This window comes from Sus scrofa, chromosome 5 (assembly GCF_054392235.1).
Source record: "Sus scrofa isolate SSC_HxYL_T2T_F1_AM1 chromosome 5, Sscrofa_HxYL_maternal_Yorkshire_Landrace_v2.0, whole genome shotgun sequence".
Lineage (NCBI taxonomy): Eukaryota > Metazoa > Chordata > Mammalia > Artiodactyla > Suidae > Sus > Sus scrofa.
In genome coordinates, this window is record NC_139387.1 from 58,834,420 (window position 1) to 58,858,735 (window position 24,316).

The 24,316-nt window shown below is 38.7% G+C and overlaps 1 protein-coding gene across 33 annotated transcripts in view; it reads left to right on the forward strand.

Moving 5' to 3' along the window:
• SLCO1A2 (solute carrier organic anion transporter family member 1A2) overlaps positions 1-24,316 on the forward strand; it is a 109,378-nt gene that overhangs the window by 885 nt on the left and 84,177 nt on the right. For 6 of the 33 annotated variants that reach the window (XM_085024763.1, XM_085024774.1, XM_021091157.2 and 3 more), the window contains exon 1: positions 15,876-16,030. The exons of 9 other annotated variants lie outside the window; for them this stretch is intronic. The gene's annotated coding sequence lies outside the window, so the exon portion shown is untranslated. Of the gene's footprint in view, positions 1-641; positions 707-15,875; positions 16,108-18,070; positions 18,208-22,241; positions 22,318-24,316 lie in introns of those variants that run through there. 18 more of the 33 variants (XM_085024764.1, XM_085024766.1, XM_085024771.1 and 15 more) reach the window with 10 other exon arrangements.

The window sequence follows — 24,316 nt, forward strand, 5'->3', positions numbered from 1 at the left end:
TTGGAAGCAAATTATTCATAGACACATGAATCAAGGCAAAGCAATACTATGGATTGTTCTCTAAGAAGTTGTTCCCGTTGACAATTTTGATCTCAACGATAAATTTCTGCAGTATATAGAGTTGCTCGCCACTTTGTAAAAATAAACCACCATTTCCTCCCCAGTTTCCAGTAAATAACATCTGTGAAGACTGAATTAAATATTCCCAATCTAATTTGTAAAAATTATTTTTACGATATTCAAATTATTGCAGTATTTACTATTTTACATTATTTTACTATTTTCTATTACCTTCGCTGTCTAATATAATCCTTCCCCTGGGGGTTGTATTATAATATTAAGAAGGTGCTATTTCTCTAAATGGCTCATTCCAAAACTGGGAATTATCAGTCCCCCTTTAATTCTTAAATTCTGGAAATAACCAGGCTGTATAACAGGATCTAACACATCTAATTACAGATATTTACTGATATCCCTAATAATGATTGTGCTTTGATTTAATAAGTTAAATAGTAGGCAGTTAAATAAGCAACTCTAATTCCTGTTACTAGCTTAGGCAACCAAATAATGCATTTCGAGGAGGAGGAGAATGTACTTTAAACCTGTATAGATCGAGTCTTGTTTACTTCTCTTACCTCTGTTTTCACTGGATCTCATTCAACTCACTGTGCTTTAGCTAGAACCACGCTTGCAGCTTCCAGGATAGGTATGTTCTTTCTTTTCTGAGCATTTGCACATAACTCTTTCTTTAATACTCTTTCCCAATGGGTTTTCCCTAGCTAATTCCCCGCTGACCTTTGGTTCAACCATCCATGACCTCCCTTAAGAAGCTTTATCTAATTTCTTTAAGACTGAGGCAGGTATCCTCTCTGTGTTCCAATAGTCCCTTGTCATCCCCTGAATTCAGAGTTAAAACACTTTTTTTTAATCTGATGTGGGTCTGATTCCTCTCCCCCCTCCAACCACAAACTCCTTAATCTCAGGGATTATTACTTTTCCCTCTCTGTATCTTCAGACCAGTTTTTTGCTAAATATTATGGTGTATGCCTTTGGAGTCTGGAGTAGACAAGGTCAGCTTCAGAGAAGGCAGGATTTATACTGAATCTCCAAGGCTCAGTAGCCTTTGGATGGGTTCAGAGGAGCTATCTGGCCACCCAACAGGAAATATCTCAACTACCAAAAGTTTCATGGCAGAAGTGAGTACAGGAAATATAGGAGATGGCAAAAAGAAAGAGGGAAAAAAAAATAGTTGAGGAGTTTAGGAATAATCTGGAAAAATTGAAGGGAATTAAACCCTCTTTGTCTTGCTACTTCTACTTCCTTAACTTTTTTTTTTTTTTAAATGTCATCTCTGACTTTTAAACTATTAAATGAAAACCTAGCTTCCAATTCTTTACTAAGCTGATTACAGAAATATCTAAAATAAGAGAATTTAGATTAATTTATGGAGCTGACTGAAAATTGGGAAAGAACAATGAAATTTTATGCAGTAGTTAATGATTTAGTCAAGTATGGTGCTAGCATTTCCTTAATTATGTGATCTTTAGTGAGTTACTTCCCCACCTAAGCCTTAGTTTCCTTGTTTGCAAAGTGGCTGTAAGATCTACTTTGTGGAGTTGTTTTGAGGTATAGATGAGATAAAGTATTTAAGCTTTCTAGCTGGGTGGGGTCAATGGCTAAAGTGTCTGCTCCTGGGAGGTTGAACAGTCTGTATATCTTGGAGTAAAATATTTTATGGACATTCCTTTTATTTTTTTTTAATTTTTTTTTTTAGGGCCACACCCGAGGCATATGGAGGTTCCCGGTCTAGGGGTCCAATCAGAGCTGTAGCCGCCAGCCTACACCACAGCCATGGCAACATGGGATCCAAGCCATTTCTGCAATCTACACCACAGCTCATGGCAGCGCCAGATCCTTAACCCACTGAGCTCAGGGAGGCCAGGGATTGAACCTGAGTCCTCCTGGATGCTAGTCAGGTTCATTAATTGCTGAGCCACAACAGGAACTTTATTGACATTCTTAACTGAAATGAGTGTAAAATGCTTTTCACTCTCAGATGTCTTTCATATCATTACTCTGACTCTTCGAACATGAAATTTCTGAAGCTTCCTGGATATCTTCCAAGGTTACCCAAGTCTCCTCAAATTCACCGTGAATCTAAACCAAATTTATCTTCCTCCCAAATCTCTTCTTTGTTTTTGTTTTAGTGAACAAGCTGAAGTAGGGAACAAGCAAAAGAGAAGTCTTCTTTCTCAGCACTTGCCCTGTGAACATATTTTTCTCATTCTTTAAATTAAATCTTTGCTTGGCCTCAAAGCTTCTGATCATTCTTGGGTGATTAAAAACAAAGTCCAGTGCTGCTTGTTATTAAAACTCCAGATTCTCATCCAATTACAACTTTACCTAACCGCAGGCAGTCAAGGTTGGTTTCCTTGACTTTCTCGTCCCAGCTCTTCTCCCACCTGGTAGCTGATGTTTTAAGCTGCTTTAAAATTGGAGGGTGGGCAAGGAATGAGGGAAGGAAAGATCTTACTTTACTGGTTTAGCTATGCATCAGTGGTGTGCTAGAGCCACTGTCCTATGAGAGCTGACTCTTACATTACAGGAATTGAATGAGCTGACTGCTAACTCACCCACTGTTAAATGCTAAATTATATAAGTGTATAATTAAATAAACTCTATTAAAACAAAGGTAATAAATGCTCAAAGCTCATCATTTCCTAATTATTTTACTATTACATATTTTTGAGGTTATTCACATCTCTTTTATCCACATGGTGAAAATATCGTGTAAGGCTGTACTACTGCCCATTTCTTCCCAGTGCCTCATTCGATGATGTCACATCAATTGCTTCAAACTGGCCCTAATGGGAGTTATTTACACCATGGAAAATGGCAATATATCCAAATCAGGGATTTTTTTAATGCATTGTTTGATTGTCTAGACTTAAGAAAGTCGGAGTTCCCTTCCCTGGCACAGCAGAAATGAATCCGACTAGGAATGATGAGGTTGTGGGATCGATCCCTGGCCTCGCTCAGTGGGCTAAGGATCCGGCGTTGCTGTGAGCTGTGGTGTAAGCTGGCGGCTGTAGCTCAGATTGGACCTCTAGCCTGGGAACCTCCATATACCCAGAGTGTGGCCCTAATAAGCCAAAAAAAAAAAAAAAAAAAAGTGAGGGGGAAAAAGTATTAATAATGCAATTAAATGAAAATTGAGTTGTGTCTATTGGGATAGACTGTGGTATATTGTGAGTAGCACAGAAAATCAAGGAAAAATATTATTTTGGTAGTTCAAAACCTACTATTCAATTCAGCAAAGACATCATTGATGTCATAGTTAAACAAGTGGAGTTTGACCTACATCTTTGTTGTTCATTTTCATCTTACCAGTTAACTTAAATGGAAATATCGACCGACATTTAAATTACACTCATTAGGGAGTTCTCATTCATGGCGCAGTGGTTAATGAATCCGAGTAGGAACCATGAGGTTGCGGGTTCGATCCCTGCCCTTGCTCAGTGGATTAACGATCCGGCATTGCTGTGAGCTGTGGTGTAGGTCGCAGATGTGGCTTGGATCCTGCGTTGCTGTGGCTTTGGCGTAGGCTGGCAGCTATAGCTCCGAATCGACCCCTAGCCTGGGAACCTCCATATGCCATGAGAGCGGCCCAAGAAATGGCAAAAAGACAATAAATAAATAAATAAATAAATAAATAAATTACACTCATTAATCAATTGGTATTATAAATTGACTTGGGAGCAAGAATTCTGCAAAAATTGATGAAAGTATTCTGAGAGGATCAGTTGGCTATATGGAATTTACAGTTGAAAGTATTGCATATTTATTATATTTTTAAAATTTAAAATATGTGCTATTCATCTTTATATCAGTAAAATTTACTTCACATATATATATAAACTTTCTTAGATATATGTGTATGTGTATGTACGTGTGTGTGTGTGTGTGTGTTTTTCCGAGAGCCAGTTGTTAAACAGTGACCAGCACACCACTGGTTATAATCTAGCACTGGCACCTTGCTGGTGAGACTGATGATTATGAATGCTGATTCTATCTCTTTCTGGGTGCTTTATGGGCCTGTCAAAATTCCCACATCACTGGGGATCTTTCACCTGCATTTTCAGTGTCATCCCTTTTCCAGATTCACTCCTTCTTGAGATGACATAGGGTTTACAGTGGGCTCTTGGGAAATGCACTCACTCTTTTTTTCCCAGCAAACCCTGAAAGTACACACTAATCCATGACAGAATCTCTCCTCTCTCTGCTCTCAGACCATCTAGGTAGCCACACCTCCTCTCTTTTAGATAATGAAATGCCAGATCCAATGTCCTTCAGATTGTGGGGGATACCTGTAAAGCCCTCGAAACAGATCTCTTGAAGATTTTCTCTCTTATGCCTGGGACAGGGAATGGAGGGTGAGGTGAAGCATCCTCACTTCCGCTTCTGTGTGTGCAGTGGGCTGGAGGTGGGGTGGGGGTTGTTGTTTCCCACAGGATCCCTACAACTCACTTCAAAAGAAATCTTATTGCAGCCTTCTGCAAGTCATCAAAGAATTTTTTACATTCTCTTACATAGCCTCAAGGAATATGACAGGCTAATGCTAGCAATCCCAATTTTATCATCTTTTTAGCATGCTCCTACTTTATAAACTTTAACATGGTCATGTACCTTAAAGGCATTGGGATACTTGGTACCTGCTATATTGTCCTTTAGCTTTGGGAGTTGAATTAACCAAAAAAAAAAAAAAATTGCATTTAACTCCATGAGATGCTAACTTTGTTTTTATAAATATGAGAATCATGTCTTTAGAGACATAAATTGGAGGTATTTCTTACATTATCCTTCTTGAGCCTGCACATTCAGTTTATCAAGTCCAGCCAACTTGATTGTAACCACCCTGTCTTAGGCCTTCTTCTCCCACTTTTAAAAGAGGCTCCTCAGGGGTCTTTCTTCCTCCATTTCTGCTTCTAATTGGTCCTCTCTGCTGCCATAAGAGTTATCTTACTAAAAGGAAATGTGGCTGCTCTCTCTCTCCCCACCACCTATCTTCGGGCCCATTCCAAGTTCCCTGAACACATCAAGATTTTCTTGTCTCCTCCATCCCAGGCTTCCTTGTCCCACTGATAGAAATCTGTGAATCTATGAAGGGCAACCTCAAATGCTACCTTCCCCACCATACAAAGGCAGAAATAATCATGCCTATAGTACTTTATTGCATTTGACAATGTTTATTGTGTTAGAGTTGGGTGTGTGCCTATTGGACTTACTCTTTGAGGAAAGGGAGTATATTTTACACACTTTTGATTTTCTTGCCTGTGCTCCTAATCTCAGCACTTAGCATAATGACCTGGGTATCGTGTACTCAATAACTGTTTTTTGAGGAGTCAGAATTAGCAGTGTAGACTTGCTCTTATAAAGACTGAGCCCTCATAGTATGGTTAGGCCCCCCATACTGTGAGGGATGAATTTGCCTTATGAATTATTACTATTCTTTCTTAAGTAGTTAGCTGTAGTATTTTTAGATCAAGTTGTTCTGGGTAGTTAGGTTGTGATGGTCATCCTACAGTATCAGGATGGAACCTCCACCCCAAATTTGTCAAGATTTGGTGATCACACACACACATACACACACACACACACACACACACACACACACACACACCATGACTAAATGAAAGGGTTTATTACTCCCATAATGAGGTTTTCTGGACTTTCTGGGGAGGCCAGGGCAGGCTCTATATGATAGATTTTTTAAATTTCCAAGTTCTTCTCAAGCTGTGCAATGGAGTTTCATAGTTCAATTTCAATTTCATTCTACATCACTAGAAATATTCCCATTAAATTTATAAGCACAAGGAAATATCTAAGTCAAATGTAAGTTTGTTATTCACATTTTTTTCTACTATAGAAAGTTAGGAATTTTTTTTAGTCTTTTAAACTTTTTGAGTCATGATTAAAATTTCTAAAAGATGGAGTACCCATTGTGTCTCAGCAGGTTAAGGACCCAGCGTTGTCTCTGTGAGGATGTGGCTTCAATCCCTGGCCTTGCACAGTGGGTTAAGGATCCAGTATTGCCACAAGTTGTGGTGTAGGTCACAGATGCGGCTCGGATCTGGTGTTGTGGTAGCTGTGGTGTAGGCCCCAGTTCAGCTCTGATTCGACCCCTGGCCTGGGAACTTCTGTATGCACATGTGCGGCCATAAAAAGAAAAACAAAAACAAAAAGCCACTTCTAAAAGATGTCCTTCATAGTGTGAAAAATGTTGTTATAACACAATTTGCTTATCCTTTTCTGTATACTATATAAAGAAAGAATATTAGGTTTGGACCTTAGAGCTTTCATGCTATTTTTGAATAAAACATTTCTATTTACATTTCATAGCATTTAATTGTTTATTTCTATGTTTTCCACATATTAAATTTCTGTGACAGCACTTGAAAGAATTATTATTTAATTATCTTGATGTTTAATTATTTTTCATTTTAATATGTAAGGCAACATTTTAACATTAGCTACAATGAAGATAAGAGAAATACTGATTGCTTTCTCAAAAATCAATGGGTCACTTTGCCGTACAGCAGAAATTGACAGAACATTGTAAATCAACTGTAAGAAAAAAAAAATCTTAAACATGAGAATACAATAAAATACTTTCTACAGCCAATTGTTAAACTAAGGGAATAAAACACTTTATATTTATACTTTTTGTTTACTGAAACCACCTGTATTTCCCATAAATAAATGAAGTTATAAAGAAGGTAAAGCATATTTTTTCCTCCAAATGAGAAAAAAAAATGTTAAATTATGCTAGCAAATGGATGTGACTAATTTACTTCAGCTGATATTATACTGAAATTGGAAATTAGGATATATCTCTTAATAAAATTTTTTCTTTGGTCTTTTTTCCTTTTAGGGCCGCACCCGTGGCATATGGAGGTTCCCAGGCTGGGGGTCCAATTGGAGCTACAGCTGCCGGGCTATGCCAGAGCCACAAGAATGCCAGATCCCAGCCGCACATGTGTCCTACACCACAGCTCAAGGCAACGCCGGGTCCTTAACCCACTGAACAAGGCCAGGGATCAAACTTGAAACCTCATGGTTCCTAGTGGAATTCATTTCCACTGTGCCATGATGGGAACTCCTTTCAATAAATTTTATCTGTTTTGAAAAGGAAAAAAAAAAATCTTCTGTTGTTTAAATGATACTGCAAATACCACATTATCCATTTATAATTTTGTTTTGTTTTCTTTTGCTTTTTAGGGCTGTACTTATGGCATGTGGAAATTCCCAGGCTAGGGGTCAAAATGGAGCTACAGCTGCTGTCCTAAGTCACAGCCACAGCAACATGGGATCTCAGCCGTGTCTGCAACCTACATCACACACAGCTCACAGCACTGCCAGATCCTGGACCTACTGAATGAGGCCAGGGATTGAACACGCATCCTCATGGATACTTGTTGGATTCTTTTCTGGTGCACCACAATGGGAACTCCCTCCATTCATAATATTATCCCAAGATGGATTTATGTGAAGTTTAAATAAATTTCTCCTTTTTAGTCTTGGACTTATTTTCAGGTTTATATGAGACTAGGATTTTAGCTGTCAGGATGATCTTTAATAGAATTCATATGTGGTAACAACAATGATCACGCTGGACATGCTTGCCTCCATACATCAGGCTGACAATGGAAAGGAATTCTCATCATGAGACTTTGGAGATATAAACCAACGAGGTTTTGGTTTGGTTATAAAGGATATTTTAAGAACAATTGTATTAAAAATATTTTATAACACCAAAAATTGTTCTTATTGTGGCTGTGAAATGTACTCATAGAGGAAAAACGTTTTTCCTCAAGAAGATGAAGCATTTGTTTAAAGAGACACATCAACTGGCTGCACATAATTCATTTTTGCCACCTTTGAAGTAATCTAAAGTTTTATCAGTTGGAATAGGTACAGCATCTGGTGTTTACAGAGATAAATTGGACACCCATTTATTCCCTCCTTTCTTTTGCCCTAGGAACCTATACTACCTTTTTCTGTATTTGTCAATGCTCCCATTGAAAAGGAATGTTAATGTCCATTGTCAGATGGCCATGACTTATGGAATCATAATGTAACTACCTTCCTCACATTCCAAGGTAGTTTAGAAATGTGTCAAAACATTTTACAAATGTAATAAATTTGCAAAACTCCAATAACTCTTTTAACAATATTCCTATTTTCCTTTTACTCCTCTAAGTCCTTTTTCTCTCTTTCCTATGATGATCCACGTTCTTTTGCCTACCCCTAAATGCACTGTTTCTGAGAACTCTATACACTATGAAGTTCTCTCCCCTTTCTAAACTGCCTTTATCAGCACATCTGTTCCTAGTTGCCTTTGGAATATACATTCTTTCTTAGGAACAGAACCTCAATTTGTTTGAATTGACAATGTGCTACCAGACTCTCTTGTAGCTGATTAGTAGGGAGCACAGTTCTGAACAAAGAGTAAGTGGAAGTCAGCCAAGGATGTTGGGAAAGCCTCTGTTCTCTGAAACAGGTATGACTAGTTTCTTCTTTCCTCTTCGTCCTTGTTCCTATCTGGAAGGCGGATGTGAGAGTCAGGGTAGAGCAGCCATCTTGCAACCATGAGATCAGAAGTATGAAGGTGAAGATATATTTGCTAATGATGTGGTAGGAAGAGATGGAAAGAACCTTCTCTAAAGGGTTAACTGAGCCACTTTTTAAACTCTGGATTGCCTATCTTTAGGCCTCTTGTTGCCTGAGACAAATAAATCTCTCTAGGTTTAAGCCACTGTTGGTTTTCTGCACTTATTGTTGAACATAATCCTAACCTTATATTTAATTACCTAGGGACAGAAACATTTGATTCACTTCTGTTATATCCTGTTGTTAAATCATATTTATTCTTATTAGTCATATTTGATTTTTCCCTTCAAAGTACTATTGTGTACAAAACTGAAGGCAATATTCTCTTCCTCTCTCTCTCTCTTTGAAGGTGGGGGGCTGTGCCCATGGCATATGGAAGTTCCCGGGCCAGGTTTCAAAGCCAAACCACAGCAACAACCTTAGCTGCTGCAGTGACAATGTTGGATCCTTAACCTGCTGCCACAAGGGAAATCGTGAAGGCAAAATTCTGTATCATTTGCCAAGCCAAATGAATTGCTTTTAGTTCAAAAGAGTTCACCGATTTACTGTGACATTCCTCACTATGATTTATCTCCAAAATTTTGCTGTAGGCATGATGTAATTTATAACTGGGGAACCTTGCTGACAGTTTGATTTCCATACACCATTCCTGACCACACTGATGTCAATTCATGTTAATCACTCCTGCAAATCCGGTCTAAATTAACCTTTTTGTAACTTTACTTTGAGAGAGGACATGGCATATTTTATCAGACATGGATTTCTGTTTGTTACCCTTTCTACACTGAGACTGATTAGTAGGGAGCAGGAAGCAGGCACTGAACAGACTAACTTACATCTAGATCTATATCTGCGTATCTCTATGTACGTCTAGAACTGATTGGGATATCAAAGAGTTATATAAATATAACTGTTTCCAAGGCAGTGGCTTTGTTTACTTCCCAATGATTGTGAATTTGATTTAATGATTTAATGTGGTAAATTTCTAAATCTGAGTCTATGTTTTCAGTTCCATAAGTTTGTATTAACCAAAATTACCCAAATATGCTCAATAAGTATGGTCTATTTTTGTAATAAAAACATAATAAAATGAATTAAGAGAAATGGATTATGGTACACAAATGCTAATCAGTATGACCATTCTAGTGTCTTTTGAAAGTCTTTCAACTTCTACATTTATTCATTCATCAGCTATTTACTGGGCACCTGCTACATGTCAGACATTGTTCCAGGCACTCAGGATATATCAGTGAATAAAAGACAAAAACTTCTGTCCCACCATGAAAAGACAGATAATAAAATAAATTTTAAAAAGAGAATAAATAGGTCTGTATATTTTAAAGTGCTAATTATATTGGGAATAATTAGATCAAGCAAAGTGAGATGATAATCTGTGTGGAGGTGCGCTGTTTAGAATTTTAATGAAGGTCAATAGGTAGGTCTCAATGAAAAGATATTTGAAATTCCCATTGTGGCCCAGTGGGTTAAGAAGCTGACTAGTATCCATGAGGATGCAGGTTTGAGCCCTGGCCTCAATCAGTGGGTTAAGGATCTGGCATTGCTGTAAGCTGCTGTGTAGATCTCAGTTGCGGCTTATATCCCACTTTGCTGTGGCTGTAGCATAGACTGACAGCTGCAGCTCCAAGTAGACCCCTATCCCAGGAACTTCCATATGCCACAGATTTGGCCCTAAAAATACAGAAAGAAGAAAAAGAAAAATACAGAGAGAAAGAGAGAGAGAGAGAAAGAGAGAAAGAAAGAGAGAAAAAGAGAAAGAAAGAAAGAAAGAAAGAAAGAAAGAAAGAAAGAAAGAAAAAAAGAAAAGAAGAGAAAAGAAAAGAAAAGAAAGGAAGGAAGGAGAGGAAAGAAGATATTTGCACTAAGACGTGAAGGAGGTGAGAGGACCAGGTGGATGCCTGGAAGAAGAGCATCATAGACAATGGGGCAGGGACAAGGTGGTGGGCAATAAGTGTGAAGACCCTAAAATGAACTCTCAATGTCTGGCATGAACAGAACATTTCCAGGAGGCCAATCTGGCTTGAGCAAAGTACTCGAGGGGTAAAGAGGTAAGATTGAAGGAGAGAGAGGATCAGGGAAGGGGTGGACAGATTAAGTGGAGCTTTCCATATTGTTCTAACCATGTAGCAACCGTAAGAATTCTGTCCGCACTTTTCTCAACCTGACTGATATTGTTGATGTGGAAGCAACAAGGTATTAATTGAGGACTCTCCCTTCTTCAGCAAGGAGGAAGTCCAGTGCCACTCAGTTGTTAAGTACCATATGGGCAAGTCTATCCAGTGATTTCCTTAATAAAGTCCTGTCCAGATTCTTTGGCCATAGTTGTAAGAGTAGTGATAATGTTTTTTTGCTACCGCCTTTTTATAGATCATGCCCCTCGCTAGAGATATTAAGGATCCCTGTCACATAGTAATGCCCCAAATTATTAGCCCTATTGCTCTTTTTTCCTGAACTGTTAGGGATGATGACTGGGTCATTAGAGAAAATCATGCTTTTGTCTTCTGCTGGATTAACATACCCCACTGTCCAGACACCTGTTGTCTCATTGGCATTGAGACGTTGAGTAGCAATACCTGCTCCCTTCTTCAGATGCCAATCACAACTGCTAGGTCCCCAGCTTACTGTTACCCACAACTTCTGTACATTTGGCTACAAATTGGAGGATCCTGTGACCCCTTCTCAGGTTTGATTAATTTTCTAGAGTGGCTTATTGAACTCAAGAATTTATTTTTACCACTTTATTAAAGGATATGATAAAAGACACAGATGCTAACAACCAGAGCAAGAGATACATAGGGTGAGATCTGGGAGAGTCTCAAGTATAGGAAGCTTCTGATCTCTTGGGATTGGGGTGTGTCATCCTCCTGGTGTGGTGTGTTCCCCAACTTGGAAGTTCTTGGGACCCCTGCTACTGGGCTTTTATGAAGGTGTCCCCGGGTAGGCACGATCAGTTAATAAGTCCACTTCTAGCCCATCTCTCTACTCTGGAAGGTGAAGGGTAGGGGTAAAAATTCTGAGCTTCTCCTCATGTGTTGGTATTTCAGCTGACCAGTGCCCATGCAGGAGCCCTCCCAGAGTCGCCTCAATAGAATAAAGATGCTCCTAGTGCTCTTATCATTTCGGGAGCTCTGTGCCATGAACCGGGGGCAGAATCAATATATATTTTTTATTGTCTCATAAATCCATATGCTTATCAAAGGGAAAGTAGATGACTTAACTGTGGTACATTCACCCAATGGAGTTTTATGCAGCCATAAAAACAAATTAACTTTGATGATAAAGTATGCAACAAAATGGATGAACCATAGCAATAGGGAAAATATTGAGTTCCTTCAAATTACATGCAGCCTGAAGCTTTTCTTTTTTCCTCTTTTTAGGGCTGCACTTGTGGCATATGGAAGTTCTCAGGCTAGGGGTTGAATCAAAGCTGCAGCTGCTGGCCTATGCCCAAGACACAGCAACACAGGATCCGAGCTGAATCTATAACCTACACCACAGTTTGGTGTGATGCCAGATCTTTAATGCACTGAGTGAGACTGGGGATTGAGTCCACATCCTCATGAATACTAGTTGGGTTCTTAACCCACTGAGCCACAATGGGAACTCCCTGAAGCTCTCTTTATAGCGTTTAAAACAATTCAGCGCATACACCATGCATGCATATGCACACACACACACTCTTTAGAATTATACATAAATGCAAAACTGTATAAAAATGAAAGCAAGGGAACAATAAACAAAAGATTCTCAATGAACTCTCAAGATTCAAGTGGATGGTTACCTTGGACTAGATGAGACAGAGGTGGGTTGTTGGGGGCAAACCTCATGGTTAGATGGAGTTTATTATCAAGGTGTTGGGTTTTACAAATAAGAGCAAACCACACATAGACCATGACGGGGACCTGGGTAGAGGTTGTGAAGCAAGGAGTGTGATTAATTCTGTGTTTCTGAGGTCCATAAAATAATTTTTTTTCCCCAAATGCAGGATTTCTTAAAAGGATCTTTTTCCACATTTTAAAAACAGAGCACAGAAAAAAAGAGGGACCATGCCTGACTAATCAGTGCTCACAGGAGGAAAGAACTTGTGGTGTTTTTTTTTTGCTATTTCTTTGGGCCGCTCCCGCGGCATATGGAGATTCCCAGGCTAGGGGTCTAATCGGAGCTGTAGCCACTGGCCTACGCCAGAGCCACAGCAACGCGGGATCCGAGCTGCGTCTGCAACCTACACCACAGCTCACGGCAACGCCGGATCGTTAACCCACTGAGCAAGGCCAGGGACCAAACCCGCAACCTCATGGTTCCTAGTCGGATTCGTTAACCACTGCGCCACGACAGGAACTCCAGGAAAGAACTTGTGAAACGGTGTGAAAGAGAATACACACAATGTGTCTGGTGTTCAGAAAGACATAAAACCTGGGTGCAGACCCTGAGGGAAGCTCTCAGAGATATAACTGAGATCTCAAAGGTTCTTTTCAAAGTCAAAGATGGTCGTGGATCACCAGCCATACATGAATTCATCCCACTACTTCATATCGCTAGTGGCAGGTTCCAGTGTTTGCTAGAGCTTCTGCTGACACTACCACCAACTGGCACCTCTGCTACCAAGAATTGTCTTATGCCTGGGGCCAGCAAACTGTCTTCTGCAAAGGGCCAAATAGTATATATTTTAAGCTCTGCAGGCTATAAGGTCTCAGTCCCAACTATTCAAGCCTGCCACTGTAGTTGGGAAAGCAGCCATAGATAAGATTTACGTGATCGACTATGGCTGTGTTCCAATAAAACAAAATCTGTTTATTACACAAGCAGATTTGGCCTGGAAGTACAGTTTGTAGACCCCCTGTTCTATACTATGCATCCAATGATTAGTGTCTTTATATAGTAGAGGGATATCCATACAACACACTTGCCAGCATGGTAAGATGGCATTTAGGACAGACCTTCGGGTTTAATGAGTTATCTCCCAACAGTTGCCCCATCTTCTAATGTGAGAAGAAATAGAACTTACTGGAGTTCCCGTCATGGCGCAATGGTTAACGAATCTGACTAGGAACCATGAGGTTGCGGGTTCAGTCCCTGCCCTTGCTCAGTGGGTTAACGGTCCGGCGTTGCCGTGAGCTGTGGTGTAGGTTGCAGATGCGGCTCGGATCCCGCGTTGCTGTGGCTCTGGCGTAGGCAGGGGGCTACAGCTCTGATTCGACCCCTAGCCTGGGAATCTCCATATGCCGCAGAAGCGGCCCTTGAAAAAGCAAAAAGACCAAAAAAAAAAAAAAAAAAAAAAAGAAAAAGAAAAAGAAATAGAACTTACTGATCCACACCACAGAAGTCTTTACACTGAAATTATTGTCAAATAACATAATCTCCACGGCTGCAGATTTGAAGTGAGGATTTGAAGGACAGCAAGCTCTACTTTTTCTTTTTTTGGCAGTACCCCAAGAATATGGAAATTCCTGGTCTAGGGATCGAACCAGAACTGCAGCTGCCAGCCTACACCACAGCCACAGCAATGCTGAATCTGAGCCATATCTGTGACCTCGGCCACAGCTTGCAGTAACACTGGATCCTTAACCCACTGAGTGAGGCCAGTGATCAAACCTGTATCCTTATAGAGACAACATCAGGTCCTTAATCCACTGAACCACAGCAGGAGTTCCAAGCTGAGCTGCTGAGGTTTAAATCCCTCCTCTTCTGTTTACCAGCTGTCTGATTTGTGGACATTAAAGTCTGCCTGCCTGTGTGCCCTATGTCCTGATGGATTTGTTGAGAGGATTAAATGAGTCAATACATTTCTGAGAATGGCCCATAGCAACATAAGGACCAGTGGATAAATGTTGCTGTCATTATTATCAGACGATAGAAAACAGGGGGGGCTTCTTAAGAGAAAAAAAATGTTGGAATTTCCATTTCCACTCTGGATGAGGGGACAGGAAGGATCAGAGATTTCCTGTCCCCCCACCCTGTGCCCCCTGCCCCCGTTCCTTCTTTTGAGGAAGTTCCCAGATTTTTCCCACAGGAGGGCAGACATTTTTGTTTCCATCCTGCCTCAGACGACTTAAACAGTTGGAAACAATGACAGAAATCTCACTTTCAGAGGCTGAGAAGCAGTTCAAGTAATATCCAAGGATTACTAAATAATTATTTGGATAGAAAAAATGTTCTAACAGATCCGGTCATTCAGTATTCACACACACACACACACACACACACACACACACACACCCCTTACACCTTTTACAATATATTTATTAAATAGGCCTAGTTAAGGGAAAAGTTTTCCTCTTTGTCTTATATGTTGACTTGTTTATTTTCTTCCTTCCTTTAATCCAAACTAACAAAGTAGAAATCTAAACTGCCTTGCTCGTTACTATATCTTTAATGCCTACAATATTGTTTGGATAGAATCAGCACTTAACGAATGTTTGATGTTTGATACAGTTGAATGAAAGAACAATAATCTCAGCAACTCTGTGTGATAGATGCTGTAATTATCCCATAGCAGAGTTTAAAAGACTGAGGCTAATGGACTTGTCCAGGATCAGGACTCCTCAGCACTGAAGGCAGCACTTTTAAGCATTCCAGAGCATTCATATCAATGAATGCTGTTTCCCCTGTTAACATATCAATCCAAACGCTGCTTTGCTTGTCAACTCCAATTCCACCTGGATATGACCACCTCAGCGCCTGACACAGTCTCATTTTACTCATTCAATCCAGCTAGCACGTTGCTGATAGATTAATTGGTAAACATTGATTTTCTGACATCAGCCCAGTGTTCAAACTTGTTGGTACCACCCTGTAGAAATGCATATTCCTGTCTACAGCAACTCTAGATTTCCAAGTTTAGTCCTGTTTTGGTATCATCTTTTCTTACTTTATCCAGTCACACAGGAAATTGAACTCATTGTGTTCTATTGATAAGCATATAAGTTTACTGAAGGAGTAAATCAGTAAGTAATTCTTTGATTTACAGACTTGTTAAAGCACAAAAGAGAAAACTGAGAACATTGAGACTCAGCAAGTTAAGTAACTCGAACTCATTCACCATACTTGCTGAGTTTTTCTGTGGTCTCTCAACACAATGTCACAGTCAGAGCCCTGGCCACAGAAGGGTTAAGTGTTAAGAAGGCAAAACAAAACCAAAAAAAAAACAGTAAGAAGGAGCCTCTGGTTCCAAGTGACTAATCTTTTCTGTAACCTGTTTTATTGCCACCCTCAGAGCCAAAGAAACTTTATCAAAGGATTAAAACTTATGTAAACAAAGATCCCTTTATTTACAACTCTCATTCTCTAGAGAGCAAGAAGTTCCAGCTCACATGTGTGCAGAGATTGATTCATACAAACCTCAGTACGTAAGTTTTTAAAAAATCTGGTTATCTTACAGTATAGAAGCAGCAATGAATGAAGATGATGGTGAACGCTAAGGTAAAAGGAGTTCATTTCTTTGGGTTGTGGTGGGTGGCAATTCAGTCACTTCTACATGGGAAAAAAATGAAATAGATTTAATACTCAGAAATATGACTCTTTTAGGTTTTCTAATTACCTTGTCTATAGTTTCCTGATAGTGACAATAATTCTATTTAATGCAAGGTCATGTAATCTATTGCTTAGTCACAGAAAAACATCTATTTTGATTTTGATACATTTTGATTTTTTTTTCAATATGTAGTTGCTAGTGGTTTGGAGTATTCGAAGTGAGTCTAAATGTTCCAGATAATGTTTCCCTTCTGCATTCTCCATGGCCTGAAAAGCCTCCCTCTGTGTATCCAGTTCTTCCAAGTCTATCCCTCAAGTTTTGATCAAGCCCCGTGTTCTCCAATCCCTCTCTCCCTCCCCTGAAATCATAGAGCAGTATTTGCTACAACACACACTTCATTGGAGTGTTCTTTCAAATTCAAAAGCGAGGGTTTTTTCTTAAAAAACAGATTGCACAAAAGTATGAAAAAAAGTCAACTTGGTGCATATTCTTTTTCCTTTCCATGCTCATGCAAACAAATGTATAGAACATATATAATTGTTTGTATATATTTACATAAGCTCTCCCCTACTGTTATTCATGGGAATGGGATCGTCATTATGTAACTGACTTGACTTGTTGCTATGTTCACTTAACTGTGTACCATGACTGTTCCTCTAGGTCAGCACATATATTTTAATCATTCTTGGTGTATTTTTTCTTAGAAAGGAGTATGTCTATTTCTATAGAATAGATTTCCAAAAGTGAAATGATAAAAACAATGTGTACTGGAGTTCACAGCCCTACCATTTCTCTATCCCATTCCACTGACTATTATAAATTTTAAAATTTTGTTAATTTGTTATATAAAAAAATTTCAATATAATATTCAGCAGTATTCAACACTATTGTGTTGTTTTGAATTGCATTTCCCTGGGTGCTAGTGAGACTTTACATCTTTTATAAAAATGTTTTAATAATTTTTTTGTTTATTTGAAATTCTTCTTTTATAAACCCCTGTTCATACCCATATTTATTTTTCTCTTATCTATTTATAGGAGTCTGTTATTTTTTTTTACATTGGAAATATAAATCCCTGCCTCATATATATTTTAAACATTTTCTGCTTCTTTATCTTACTCTCTTTTTTATTTTATTTATATATTTTTTGCCTTTGTATAATTTGTATTATGGTGAAATCAATGCTACAAATTTTTTCTATTATAGTTTCTTTCTTTCTTTCTTTCTTTCTTTCTTTCTTTCTTGGTGTTTCTGAAGAAGTTTTTCTTGGCACTAACCTTTTTCTAAGTGTTTTCAAATATATATATATATAAAATAAATATATATTTTACATTAAAATCTTTAATCCATTGCTCTTTTAATTTTACGTGATATTAGGTAGGGCTAGTTTTCTTTCCAGATGGAAATTGAATTATAATATCAATATAATTTATTAAACTCTATTTTTTCCTGATTAACTATTATTAAAATGTTTTATCATATGTAACATTTTCATTTTTCCTGGGTCTAACAATGGACTCAGTTTTGCACCAGTGACCTATTTTCTTTTTTTTTTTTGCTCAGGACATGCTGTTTTAATCAGACTAGTGTTATAGAAGGTTTTAGCATCTCTCCTGGCAGGTGCCTACCACCTTTTTATTTAAAAAAAAATTATTATGGTTGATTTACACTGTTCTGTCAATTTCTGCTGTACAGCAAAGTGACCCAGTTATACATATATATACGTTCCTTTTCTCATATTGTCTTCTATCATGTTCTATCACCAATGATTGGATATAGTTCCCTGTGCTATACAGCAGGACAGCCACCTTTTTCAATTTCAGGGCATGTTGGGGCGGTCTTTCGACCTCAAGCCCAGCCAACGCCACTTTAAGAAGTTGGCTCAGAGTACTTTATATTTGTCCCTGGCAGTTTGAAGGACACAGGGGACTGTTGTTGGACTCCTGCTTAAGAAGCTTAGAAGGCAAAAGACTGTGGGTGGATCTGCCTGCCAGGAGGTGAAAAGAAGGGAGGGCTCCCTTTGGAAAGAAGCAGCATCCCAGGCAATGGTGGGTCAACCAGAGCTACTTTGGGGCTAACTTAGGTCTGAACTGATGGATTATATGTAGTGATGAGACCTCAGTAGCAAGAGGCTAAAAATGTCTGCCTTACATCTAAATTTGAAGGAGAAATTGTGCCTGACCAGTCAGAGGAGGTGCATTTCCCCTGCCAAGGACACTGCAAGTGAGAGATGGTGAATGAAGGGTGGGAGGTCCCTACACCCCAAATGTGGCCTGGAGAGAGAGTCAGTCTATATATCTGTCCTGGCCGAAGGAGGCAGGGATGACATTTCCTGCATGGTTAACTCCTCCCCCACTATTTTAACTCTGGAGGAGACAGAAGCAGCCTTGTTCTACTCTGGAGGAGGAGATGGGTGTGTGGGGTCAGGAAGAGGTCAGAAGCAGATGGGATAGAAAACAGGAACAACCTGGACCCTTTTCCCTAATGGTGGGATTGGGTTATGTTGTAGTGGGAGGAAAGAAGCTTTAATGTAAATGAAATTCAAAGTGAACTAGATATATTCAATCAGTACTGAGCCTTTTTTGGGGACTAAACATGGCCAGAGGGCTTTATATAAATATATATTTGTAAGTTACCAGAAAGTAGCCTGACTGGTCTCAGATTCCACTTAGTGTCTAGAAAAGAACTGACCCAGTGAAAACAATCTGATAAGCATTGGAGGGGAAAAGACTAAGGCTGCTTTCTGCTATTACCACATAAATCCCATTTGTTCAAGGCTCTTGCTTTTGGAGTCCATTTCTAATGTAAATATTGTTTGGGAGCACAAGAGTGGATTATTTTAATTTTGAAGTCTTTTTTTCAGTAACACATCCTTTTGGGAAACAACAGCTTTCTCATAAAGACACCAGGATATTGTTTCTAGTTTTTCTACTTGAATATTTTCTACAAATGCGTGATATTTTCCCATTTAACCTAATAGATTTAGCTTTAGAAGCATGTTATCCATTCCATAGGACAGAAATTGGTAAGGAAAGTCAAAGCATGGAAGTCTAATCTGGGCCACTCTGTGAAAGGAAATTTTTAGAGTAGAAGTTATTTGCAATAATGATGATAAGCATTTCAGAAGTGTGCATAACATTTTCAATCTTCAAAATAGCCATTTATTTCTTATTAAGTCAGAAAATAAATAAGATTACAGGTCTCATTTGAAATGAGGACAAAAAGCAGAAAATGTCTTAGGAGTTAAAACAGCTACATAGAGGCAGGATGAGGATAAAATGAAACTCAAGCTTGATAACTTTTCAGTTATTTTGTCTAAAAATAGAGGCAGCGGGAGATACCAATTGTTGAAACTTACAATACATCAGTTTCTCAGACAGGCATTTTACATCAATTACCTCATTTTTTGCTGTATTACCTCCTTGTGGAAGTCTAATAATTTTAGGATTCAGCAAGAAAAGATTTAGATATATCCTATATAGTTAATTCTAGGAAGATGAAGAAGATAGATTATTTGGGTTTCAATGTTATAATTAATTCAGATGTGGCAGCAACACCTGGGATGTTCTCAAATGTCATCCAAAGATATATGAATGGTCAATCAGGAAAAAAGTGTGGGAGAACTCAGCTTGGTTCACCAACATTTTTGTCTTACAATGAGAAATTTTTTGACAGTAGCAATCTGTGAGTTCACCTACTTTTATGAGAATGTAATACAGTGATCCAGTAAAACAGTATAAATTTTATTTGCATTCTAAAATGGAAAAACAGGACATGAAACAGAACTCGGAAAAGGGTCTTTTTTACGTTCAGATACACTCTAGAAGACGATTCCTGCACTTGCAGATTTTACCAGTTGTAGCTATTAGATATTCCTATACATCTTGACCTGGGTTTCATTTTTTCTTATTTTTTACTCAGAAGTCTGAGAATCAAAACAGGGCCAAATGTGAAAGTAATGAAGTTGTATAGTTTTTTTTTATAACACCTCATACTTTGGTCAAAATCAAATCCTAGGATTTAGTTAATAATAATCACAGCTAGTATGTGCTAAATGTGGGGGAACCGGGTATGATTAATTATATTTTGAGTGCTTTTCATGTGTTATCTCTATCCTGATATTTCTGCCAAGAAGATATGTGTGTGTGTGTGTTTGTGTGTGTGTGTGTTTTGAAAAAGAGCCCAGATCTAACAAGGTTGGTTGTCCTGATTCCCAAAACCCTGGTGCTCCCATTATACCTGTGGCCTGACTGCATAGTACCTTTCAGTGTCCTATTGGTTTTTTGCTCTTCAGTATCACAGTAGGCAGTTTTTAAAATGCTTAACGTTAGTATTATGATATTTGAACACATTTTGACAATTTCTTCTGATACAGATACTAATCCCAAACTTAAATAAAACCCCAGAAACTGAGTTTGAATTTCTTGGAACTCAGAAGGTTTGGTTCTGCCTCATAGCATCTTTACTTCCCAATGTCCGTTCTGCATGATGGGTTCTGGAAGTAGAGAGTTCCTAAGGATCCAGTATTGTCTGAGGAAGCGTGACGAAGTTTCAGAGAAACACTTGGTTTCCACTGTTGTTGTTTTGTGTGTGTGTGTGTGTGTGTGTGTGTGTGTTTTGTCCTGCTAGCCTTTTCTACCTGGTCGACCCAGGTTAACATTTAGAATCTTTATAACCAGACTACAATTGGTCATTTAAATCCTAATCCTAGCTGTTTGCAGGAAAATGGTTGCAAATATGAGTAGGCCCCAAAGTTTGAACACCGAAATTGTAAGGAGATTAAGACTCCTTTAAGCCTCCCCCCCCATCCTCCTACTTCCTTTTTCTTTTCCTTACAGCTCGCCTTCCCTCTTTTCTCATCATTTTTCCTGTCTCCAGGTGCCTATCCCATCCTCCCAGGCCTTTGTTTTCAGCCCACTGTAAGTAGCTTTAACTGGGGTGTCAGTGATAGCCATGAGGATTTCCCCATCAAGAGTGATTTATCCGTTTTTAATGAGGGGCTCTTGAACTAAAAAGTTTTTAAAATGCGAAAGGATGAATTTTGAATTATAGAACGTTTGGGAGCTTCACTGGAGACAGGAGTTCTGCTCAAGGCCTGTAGCTTGTTCAAATAATCCATATTTCATAGTCAATAAATGTTGGGGAAAAGTGACTCTGGCTCAGAGCATCAATGTCAGAAAGTAAGGCGCATGAACACAGGGAGATCTTGACAAGGCTCTCTACTTCTGCAGATGGATGCGAGTACTCAAAAAATGTGTGGGAAAGAGGGAAGACCCCCTCCCCCATTTATCCCTAATGCAGGTGGCATATCTTTCCCCTTCCCATTGGTCAGGTCAGGGCGAACATTCTTCTTGGTTGGCTAATTTGAAAGAAATTGTTACTGGGAGAATAGGGAAAGAGGGGGGTGGAGGAGGGTGTCTCAGATGAAGCAGGAACAAAATGGAGTAACAAAGACTTTCTTTGATAGAAAAGACATATGTTAATTCTCACATAAAGGAAACGAATTATCACAAACCAGAATTCACTTGTATCACAGTTATAGCTTGTGTGGGACTACAGCCTCCTAGCCTTCATGTGGACTCACAGTAATTATTTCATTATTTCGGTTACATAGGCTTCGTGTTCACATGTTTATAGGATAATCAGGGCATTATACCTAAGAAGATGAAGAAGAGTTTTTTTTTTTTTTTTAATCTAAAAATCTCTAGGAGTTCCCCTTGTGGCTCAGTGGGTTAAGAACCTGACATAGTATCTAAGATGTGGGTTTGATCCCTGGCCTCGCTCAGTGGGTTAAAGATTCTGCTTTGTGAAAGCTGTGGTGTAGTCTGGTAGCTGTAGCTACTATTTGACCCCTAGCCTGGGAACTTACATATGCCATGGTGCAGCCATTAAAAAAAAAAAAAAACTAAACTAAATAAATAAAATTAAATTAAATTAAAAAATCTCCAAATTTTAGCTCAGTTCAATCACAATAGTTTTTGTTTTAATTGAAACGTAGTTGATTTACAATATCATATTAGTTTCAGGTGTATAGCACAGTGATTCAGTTATATGCATTTTTTCAGATTATTTTCCATTACAGGTTATTACAAGACATTGAATATAATTTCCTGTGCTATACAGTAAATCCTTATTGCTTCAGAAGAGTTTTTTTTAATGTAAGTCTACCATTTTTGATTAATTTTCCTTCTTATAATGCCTGTCTATGACTTTAATTTTAAAAATATTGAATTTGACATATTATTTATTATATGAGTGGTGACATTTCCAGCTACATAAATTCTATCCTTTTAGAAATATTAAAATTTGCTCTCACTCTTCTAGTTTTCTTGCAACTCAGGTGAACTTCAGCAAATGTGCTATTATCTGCTATTTCATCTTTAGAATTTGTATGCCACTTCTTACTGATCCTAACATTGTTCTAAATAACAAAAGGAATGTTCCCACAAGGAAGAAAGAGGGTGGATTTTCAGAATCTGCATCTTGTATGGTTCTGTCAAAATGCTGGTAATTCTAGATGTGATTGTGCAGGACATGTGCATTTGCACCATTGATTATTGGAGCAGGAAAGGTATCCAGTGATACAAATCCTCTTTAGGGTTAGAGTAGATTGTTGTCATTATCCTATTTCTCCTTTTGTTTCTTTGAACCTTTTCCCACATTGCTTTGCACCCACTTTTGTCACTCACCTTTATCTTTCCTCCCTTTTTAAATCCTTCTGGTTTACTATTAATAACAAAAGTACCCAATGTAATACCAGATAACTCCTTTGTTCGAGTACAATTATCATGGCTATAATAACTACTACTGACTGACCACCAAAGATGTGCCATGTACTTTGCCTATTTCCTCCCTGGTCTTTAATAAAACCCTATCACTATTATCCTTGTTTTAGAAAGGGAGTGTAAGATGTCAGACTCTATCAACTTCATCACACTCTAGGATATGACTTTGTATTAAAGTTTACTCCTTCATTTGCTTCCTCATTATTCATAGAATACATTTATGAACTTCCTGCCATGGTGTAGCAGGATGGATGATGTCTCTGCAGTGGCAAGGACTTGAGTTCAATCCCTCTCCCGTTGCAGAGGGATAAGGATCCAGCATTGCCACAGCTGCAGTGTAGGTTGCAATTACAGCTCAGATCTGATCCTTGGGCCAAGAACTCCTATGCCGCGGAGTAGCCAAAAAAAAAAAAAAAAAAAAAAATTTTCACCCAATACTTACTGAGCAGCTGTTATGTGCAAGGACTGGATTTAAACATTGTTGAGTATTACAGAGGTAGCACACACATCCTTGTCCTGGATTACAGGCTAGATAAGGACATGATACCTGTGCATACACAACCAAATTACAGGGTAAATCTATAGACTTCTTCATGGTGTGCTCTAAATCCCACCCACTAAAATAGTATCAGATACCAGTGTGAGCTCAATAGACATTAGTTGAATGTCTGAATAAACTGGTGTCAGAAAATATAGATAAAAATCTATGTAAGTTCAGACAAGTTCCTTGCAGAATGTGGCATTTGAGTAGAACCTGGGTGTAAATGCCCAGAGGGTGAGGGGATAATGGTTAGAAAAAGAAAATATTCTACTTTGCATGAAAAGCTCTCTCTGCACTCAGCCTAAGGAGCTTTAGACTCATAGGCTTTTCTACTCTTAACCAAAAGGTATTCTTTATCTAAGCATATTTCATGAGGTAATGATATTCAACCCCTCAGCGAAGTATGAGGCTTATTGCAGAATGTCATCTCACAATGATCAGGAGAATTTCTAGTTGTTTTCTTTTCTTTTTTTTTAAGGGCGACACCCATGGCATATGGCCATTCCCAGACTAGGGGTCAAATCAGAGCTGTAGCCGCCAGCCTACACCACAGCCACAGCAATGTCAGATCTGAGCCATGTCTGCAATCTACCCAACAGCTCACAGCAACGCCAGATCCTGAACCCACTGAGCAAAGCCAGGGATGGAACCTGCTTCCTCATGGATGCCAGTCTGATTTGTTTCTGCTGAGCCACGATGGGAACTCCCTTTGTCTTTTTTTTTAAGGGCCCTAGAAATTTTAAACACAGTATTAATTAATAAATTATTTGTCCTGACTCTGTATTGCAACATGGGAGATAGAAGAATCATTTGTGTTTCTAAAACTTCAAT